We start from the raw sequence: 9223 nt of genomic DNA on the forward strand, positions 1-9223 counted from the left end.
GCAGCAACAAAAGACTCTTATGCATGTTTTGGACATTGCTGGCTACCTGCATCCCCCTGAACATTAACTATTGTGAGCTGCTGATCCTTATTGTCTCTTTATGTGGATATGACCTATATCTGATCTGTATCCTGTGAAGGTGCTGTGTAAGCTGACTGATGATCTTGACTATTTTATTTATATATATACTCAACAACAAAAGTACCTGTGACACCAATATTTTAGTGTATTTTTCAAACAAAAGTATGTATGGAATCAAGTCACAAAAACGCAACTGCTACAGAAAAGCATGCATTCCGTGCAAAAGTTGACTTTTATGCAAGCCCAATGCAATTCACCACCCAAGATTGGGTATAAAAACGTGCGATAATGGGATTCCACAACCACTCAGAAAAACAACACAATTACGCAATTATTCAACATTACGAAATGCCATGCCTGTCAGAAAATGAGCAGGATCCAGTCAACATGATGTTGCAAGACAATTTGACGTCCACAGAAACACCATTTGGTGTTTATGTCAACAGACGAATGCAGTCAGAGACCATCCTCGGAGTGGCAGGCCACACGTAACCAATAATGGACAAGACAACTGGATTCGAACAACATACCTACGAAATCGATTCCAGCCAGCATCAGTGACTGCAAGAAGCATCCCTGGCCTTTGTCGTCGCCTCAGATGTGCAGGGATTGTCGCCAGAAGACCTGCAAGACATCCCATTTTGAGGGGAAACCACCGTCAAGCACGTCTACAGTGGTGCAGACAGTGTCTACGCTGGAAGGCCATGCAGTGGGGACAAGTTCTATTCACTGACGAGTGTAGTTTTCACCCCAGCCACAGCGATGGACGGATACGAGTGTACCGACGTCGAAGTGAACGTTACGTCAATCATTGTGTCATGGAAGAAGATCGGTTCGGGGGCGGCAGCGTAATGGTATGGGGTGGGATTACAGCAAGACAGAGGATCCGTTTGATTGTGGTAGAGGGAAATCTCAATGGACAGCGCTACCGAGATCATCGGCGCTGTTGTTCTGCCGTTTTTACGTCGTCATGGCCCAGGCATTAACTTTCAACATGACAACGCCCCTGCCTCATATTGCTCGATTTGTTCAGGATTCTCTTCAACAAAACAACGTGAATGTCATCCCCTGGTCGGCTCGCTCCCCTGGTCTCTCACCAATCGAGCACATGTGGCATGAGATGGATCGGAGCCTTCGACGTCAACCACATAATCCACAGACACTCCAGGAACTTCGAAACATGATCCAGCAGATATGGACAGATATCCCACAGGACTTTGTGTGACGCCTGGTCCATTCCATGAGACGAAGATGTGTCACAGGAAGTTTTGTTGTTCAGTATATAAGATAGCTATGTGATAAAACACAAAGAACACTGAAGAAAGAAGCATGGGTTATTTCACGATAAAACATTGTTCTGTCACGACGTCACTTCTGGTGATTCGAATATGCACTCGCAACTTGATGATGTCCTATATTGGACGATCTTAGTTTTGAGAGGAAAGTGTCTAGTTAGTTGTTCCCCATATGCGCAGATAAATGCAGTGGCTGAACGATCACATCCACAAGTGGGAGAGATATGACAATAGGTTTAAGGAGAAAAGGTACAGATAATTGACCTGAGAATATGTGGGAAATACCAAACTTAGTCCACCTGTCCGTAAAATGTACTTGTCCGGCATTTCCAAGGTCGGATTCTATTCAGGGAGTCATCATTATTAAAATTTGGGTAAATATTTTTTTATAGCTGCGCCCCTCATGGTTTATTCTCCCTTGCAGTGTTTTATTGTACAATAAACAACTCCCATTCGTCGTTTATTTCTTAAATATACTGAACAGCATTGAAAACGCACCACCATGAAAATGGATGTATTTTTATCCGGGCTTAAGTCATATGAAAATATATAAGTGAATGAGTAATATACGACGTTCTGGGCGAAGCATGAAGAAGAACAGCTCGTCAAAACACATTCCTAAATTTTTTGTGAGCGAAATTGCCAAAACGCAACAAATTGCGTGCACATCATGGAAAACGTGTTTTGTTTCACGGGAAGCATGCAGAATAGGGCTATAACAGACAGACTTTTAAAAGCCACATCACTTGTTGCTGCAGACGTAAAGGGTACTGACACAAGAAATGCCAAGATTAACAGCAGAGGAACGTGAACGTGCCTTGGGCAAGCTTCAAGTTGGTACGTCAAGTAGAGTCGTTGCACAACGGTTTCAATGCAATCATTCAACAGTCCTCAGGCTACTGAACAGATACCAGCAGTCAAGAACCACCAGAGATCGACCACGTCCGGGTTAACATCGTGTAACTACACCACGTCAGGATCGCCATATTGTTCGTCGGCATCTTCGTGATCGTACACTTCCGGCTACCAGGACTGCAGCAACAGTTTACTGTACAAGGCCGACGAAATTGATCAGTGCTGACACCGCACGTCGACGTCTCCGCTCAGCAGGGCTACGTGCTCGACGTCCATATGTTGGACCCATACTCACTGATCGACATCGAAATGAACGTCTGCGTTGGGCCAAAAGGCATCGTCATTGGAGATTGCGGCAGTGGCATGGTGTGCTGTTCTCGGATGAGTCCCGTTTTCATTTACGGAATGCTGACGGTCGACGTGGAGAACGTTACCACAATGACTGCGTTGCACAGACAGATCGATGGTGTGTGTGTGTGGGGGGGGGGGGGGGGGAAGGGAGTGTCTTGGTGTGGGGCGGCATCAGTCATACCCATCGAACAGAGCTCCATGTTTGTCGTGGAAGAGTTAATGCCCTTTACTACAGGAATAACATATTGGCAAATCACGTCATCCCATTCTTTTATCAGCACCAGGATATGCACACCTTCAAGCAAGATAATGCAAGAGTGCACAAAGCACGTGTTTCAACACAGTACCTAGCGAACAATAATGTGCCTCTGCTTCCATGGCCAGCCCTGTCACCCGATCTATCGCCAATTGAACATCTATGGGATTACTTGGGTCAACGCCTCTCACGTCGTCCGCAAGTACAGAACCTGAGAGAATTTGAAGATACACCACGTCAAGAGTGGAATGCCCCAAAACACTATTCGCAGACTTATTACTCATCACTGATCAATCACCGATACTAGGTTGCAAAGAGTCAACACCCTTGTGTAGACGAAACCGATCGCCGCATAGTGGAAACCAATCTGCGATTAGAATAACACCACTTGGGGACGTTTAGGAAACCTCCGAGCGACCAAATCGGTCTCAGCCAGTCTTTTGTGCATGTTCAAAAGACTGGTTGCGACCGAGTGGATTTTGCGACCGTTCTGAAACCTTGTGGCGACCTCAGTGAAACCTTTCAGAGACCCTTGAAACCTCATTGCGATTGTAAAATATTTTGGTCGCCTGGAGGTTGCATCGCGGTCGCATACACACGTTGCTGTATAAGTGCAACAACGACTATCTTAAACCCCATATCACCTCACCTCTGAACCGCAGGTCGCTGGACGTCGGGTCGGATGTGCTCCCTCAACTGGTTGCGTTCTGACACTAATTGCTTTCAACCCGGGAATTGTTAATGGGGCTGTTTTGGTATGTAGATGCACCAACCGAAATTGGTTCTCTGGTTGACTTGTCGTCACACATGGACGACCAGCCCGTGGCAAGTCGTGAATGTTGTCCTGCTGTAGATAACATATAGAAAGATGATATTGTGTTTCGATGAATAAATGTCAGGCAAATTCGTTTTGCTTCCAACAAACACACTAACTTGTGCGCCATGCATGAACATGCACATTCAAACTATTACTCAAGACCTAAAGGTCGAGATGTCTTCATGAATATGTATTAAACAATTCATTATTATATTTCAGAATAAATGTATTTTTATTTTACCTTATGTGAAGCAGTTATTTTTTTCCGTTTGTATATATGATCTGCAAAAAAAGCAGAAGAAAGAAACGCAAAAGTAGTAAAATCGTAAATATCTGAGTATTGCGGACATAAACAAAACAATAATACCAAGAATAAATTGTAATTCATGGATTGGGATTAATTGTGTGGAAAGAAAGAGGTACTGCAGAAATTTGGTGAAATGATGGTGGTAGTGTGATGGTGTGGGTAGCCATCTCCTACACTGCTAGAACAGACATGGTGTCGGTTCTTGGGAAGGTAACGGCACAACGTGACATGGATGAGATTCTTCGACCACACGTCCTTCCCATTATGACAGCTAGCGAAAGTCATTTTCCAACCAGACAACGCAAGACTGACAACAGCCTTTATCAGGAATCACAACATCCAGGTCCTGCCGTGGCCCTCCAGGTCTCCAGATTTAAGTCCAATCGAACATTTATGGGATGCACTGAATCAACGACTGCGATCACGTCAGTACAACCACAGAAACTCCAACAGTTGGCACAAGCACTGCAGGCAGAGGGGTGAACATTCCCCAGGCCACAGATCGGAACTGACTGTTTCCATCTGACGACGATGCCAGTCAGTTTTGTACTCTATTGGTGGCCATACAAGATATTGAGAACAGATGACCTTCATCTTGAAAATATACTGTTCCATGTGTGTCATATCGAACCTGGTTCAATGTCAATTATGTATGCCAATTTTGAACAATCGATTACCATCTGTTGATTATTTATATGGAATATAAAATATACATCTAAAATCACTTTTGCGTTTCATTGTTTTCGCTCACCGGGTTCGAAGGACCAAGGTGAGCTTATGCCATACCGTTGCCTTCGTCGTCCCTCCGTCGTCCGTACATCAACAATTTATTCAAACGACTTCTTCTGAACCACTAATTGGAAATTAACGAAAATTAAACTGGAAGCACCCCTAGGTGATGTGGATTCAAAATTGTACAAATTGTACATCCCAAGTGGATGAGGGGCGGGGCAAAATGCTTTAAGCGACTTCTTCTCTGGAACAAAGAAAAAGATATCAACCATATTTGGTTGGAAGCATTCTTTGGTGGTGAGGATTCAAAATTGTACAAATGGAGGGGATGAGGGGCGGGGTCATATTGCTTTAAACAACTTCTTCTCTGGAACCAAGTGATAAATATCAATATATTTGGTTGGAAGCATTCTCCAATGGTGGGGATTCAAATTGGAGAAATGGAGGGACTTGAACCCCACTCCCACCCCCGGGGACTGAGGGGCGGAGCTAGAAAAGGTAATTTGGCAATATTGCCTTAAACGACTTTTTTCTGGAACTTAGAGATGGACATTAACCATATTTGGTTTGAAGTAGTCTCAGTGGTGGGAATTCATAACTGTACAAATGGAGGGGCTATCTTGAGAAATACACGTTCATGCTGTCAGATTTGCCATCCATCCATTTTAAATGCTGACAGAGTTTTAAATTACGAAATATTTGCAGTATTATATACATGTACAATGCAAATGTATATCTTGTCATGATTGCGTAAATATCCAGGTGAGCGATACAGGCCTTATGGGCCTCTTGTTTAGATTATATAAAACTACATTGCCTTGTTGAGTTGCCACCCTAGTTGGATTTAGTTTACATAAATATATTTCCTTTAGATAAAGGCGATTACTTAATTGCTGTCACACCCGTGAAGGTCCGGGGTAGAATAGGTCTTCGGCAACCCATGCTTTCCGTAAGAGGCGACTTACGGGTTTGGGTGGTCAGACTCGCTGACTTGGTTGATGCAAGTCATCGTATCCCAACTGCGTGGATCGGTGCTCATGATGTCATCACTGGATTGTCTGGTCCAGACTCGATTATCTACAGACCACCGTCATATAGCTGGAATATTGCTGAGTGCGGCGTTAAACAACAAACAAACAAACTTAATTGCTGTCAATATATTTAAAGTTTGTCGTTTATTTACATTTGTCCTCTTCCGTATTTTTACAACATAATGAGATCATTTCAAACTGTCAAACTCTCAGCGCTAAGATAAAAAGAAAAATATTTGGGTGCTTCAAATGATGTTGACAAGTATTGGTTTGCTATAGGTTTTATGGTTTGAGTGATTCCCACCCCTTCATATTCATATTTCACCTCGTAAACCAATTTTCATAATGGAGAAATCACGAGAATCAACAGATTCGAGAGGTTTCTCCGACTAAAACCATGTTATTGTTGATACATAATTTCACTAAAACTTGGCACAATGGCCCGTAGTTGCGTCAGTTTTACTTGCACAAAATGCACGTTCATAATGGCCAGTGAATTCCTGGCTCAGAAACAGCTGCAACAACAATAGTGTGATGATTTAATTTCAAAAGAGTTAATTAGTTTTCCAACGAATTTTGAACAATAGCAGTTTGGAGAACATTTTGTACTCGCTCCTTCTTTATTGCGGTTATAAGAGGGCGCGGCGTGCTTCATCCTTCTCACTGTCTACCAGACGCCCCACCCTCACTTTTCGGTTTGCTGATGTTCACCTCAACAAATATTTATGGTTTTGTCTTAATGTGGATCCTTTAACAGCCCTCCATAAGTGGAAGGCTGCGTCAGGAAATATTAGTGAGTGGGTATGGTTTTACGCCGCTTTTAGCAATATTCCAGCAATATCACGGCGGGGGAACCCAGAAATGGGCTTCATACATTGTACCCAAGTCGGGAATCGAACCCGGGTCTTTGGCGTGACTAGCGAACGCTTAGACCACTAGGCTACCGGCCACCTGCTTTATCTGAAGTTTAGATAGTACGTCAGTAATACTTGTCAGGGTTGAAAGTCAAACAAATTGGATATAATTTTTAAGACTTAGAGGTATTATACTACTTAAAGTTTGCGAAGAATCACCACTTTAAACGGTAATACGTCAATTGTATGTATGTATGTATGTATGTATGTATTATGTATGTATGTATTTACAGAAATAGCCAAAGACAATATTGCGTGAAGACAATGTTCAATGAACTAAAGTCCGTTGTCATGTGCCACTCAAGGCCAACTAATCATATGTGACCAATGGTCCTTCAGATCATACGTCAAAATGAGGGTATCTGACTAAAACTCAAACTTAAAAAAATCACGAAAGCAAATTAATTTTGTTTAAAAAAACCTCAACTCTCGGTTGCGCGTAGGTGATCCACGTGATGCGATCACAGCCTGGCACCGTCGTCTCATGCTCCCAATGTCTGGCTGGTTGCCAAGGAAAACGTGTTCCACTCTTCAGGAAGAGTACTGCCTAGTTGCCAGAAGGACAGGGCGATGTGTTCTATAGGGTTGAGGTCTGGTGAGTCGTGAACGGGATGGCCACTCCATGCGGACAATGGTCTCCTGCTCTAAGTAAGCATCAACGATCCAGACACGATGTAGTGCGTTATCGTCCATGAAGATGAAGTCCGGTCCGATTGCAGCAGCATACGGTCTCACGTATACATCCAGAATGTCATCCCTGTAGCGCACACCTGTCATCGTGCCCCGCTGTTAACGGTTCTTCCAGCTCTGTTGGTCACACCCCAAATCATGATAGGGCTACGTTGGTCATGTTCGGCTACGTTGGAATCCAGACATTCACGCCACACTCGGCCACGACGACCTAAGAAGTGTTGACAGTTTCTCGATTCATCAGTAAAAAGTACTGGAGCCGACTCCTGGTCTGTCCAATTGACGTGATCTGCGGCCCAATCTAAATGTGCGTGCCTCTGATGTCGGGTCAGTGGGATGCACGTGCATGCCTTCCGTGACCGGTGACAAGCCTCGCGGAAACGATTACGCACTGACTGAGTAGAGACGTTAAGGGCGGACCAAGTACTGAGTGAACATAGTCAGGAGGTCGGGAGAACGGGTATGGGACACGGCATGGGAAGGCTACACATAGAGAGAAGGCAAATGAAACAAAACTACATTAAGTTTGCAAAGAGAACAAACCACACAATCTAGAAGGGAATGGACAGACTTAAAAAAATAAAAATAAAAAAAGCTATTCTACACTGAAGATGTTTGGGAGTGCAGGTAAAATGCCAACACAGTCCTCATCCTGAGTGGGTTTTTTTTATCTATATGGAATACGTCGGCGAAACGGTTACCCTGTCACTGGGTGTATTTCAACGTGACCGTTAACAGAACATATTCAAATTCTAACATTTTGAATTAGAATAATTGCAAGTGGCAGTCGCAATTTTCAGTCCCGATACTGCTGCCTTACTAGATTTACGACAATTTTCACAATTAAATCATTAACTCAAGTTTTTGTTACATATAAGAGGAATCATTGTCATCTTAAATATCTTAAATTTGAAGCCTTTTGTTCATCTTGTGGTTAGAGATACATTGTACTTGTAAGTAAGCAAAACGTGGAGCATTGAAGCACAAGCGATCGCTTTTCTGTTGAAAACAGAATTGGACGTTAAAATTTAGTTACGGCAATGGTAACTACGTTAATCCGTTTGCAGGACTTAGAAAGAGTCGTCTATGCCAATTTCCGGCGTGGCCAAAACGGCCCAGATTTTGGCCTCTGTGTGTGTGTGTGTGTGTGTGTGTGTGTGTGTGTGTGTGTGTGTGTGTGTGTGTGTTGATAAAGTTGTATTGAAATAAACCGCAAAGTAGACAAAAATATACCCAATAATGAAATAACGTTTTAACATGAGATGTCTGTGATCTGTGGCACACGTGCCCTAACCAATGAAAAACAATTGCTTTTATTGTAGAAGGAGAAGCGAGTATTGTAGGAGTGTATTCAACATTTTGAAATAAAAATACTGGTAGTTAACAAAACAAAGCTTAGTAAATTACAATCAAGTTAATTTGAGACTTTGTTACAGCAACTGAAACCAACATATTTAGTGTGTGTGTGTGTGTGTGTGTGTGTGTGTGTGTGTGTGTGTGTGTGTGTGTGTGTGCTGACACGCCGCGATACTGAACTGGAATATTGTTAAAAGCGGCGTTAAACCAAACTCTCTACCTTGTGCGTATTTGCATTGGGGTGATTGTTTATTTGTTGTTAACACAGCGCACTCGGCAATATTGCAGCTGCATGACGGCTGGCTGTAAATGAAGTTTGACCAGACAGTGATTGATATTGTGAGCGACGTCCCACAACTTCGGGATACAATGACACATAATCAACCTAGTCACCGGCACTGACAACCCGATTAATGTTGTGTCGCGATGTATAAGAAGCACGGGCATCACAAAGGATAAATTAAAACACTTTTCAGTAATGTGTAACGATATCTATCTTCAGAAAAGTGAATTCGGTTTATGTTCTTTCCTTTGGGAG

Source organism: Haliotis rufescens, unplaced genomic scaffold, assembly GCF_023055435.1.
Source record: "Haliotis rufescens isolate VD_foot unplaced genomic scaffold, xgHalRufe1.0.p SCAF_2, whole genome shotgun sequence".
In the NCBI taxonomy this organism is placed as follows: domain Eukaryota; kingdom Metazoa; phylum Mollusca; class Gastropoda; order Lepetellida; family Haliotidae; genus Haliotis; species Haliotis rufescens.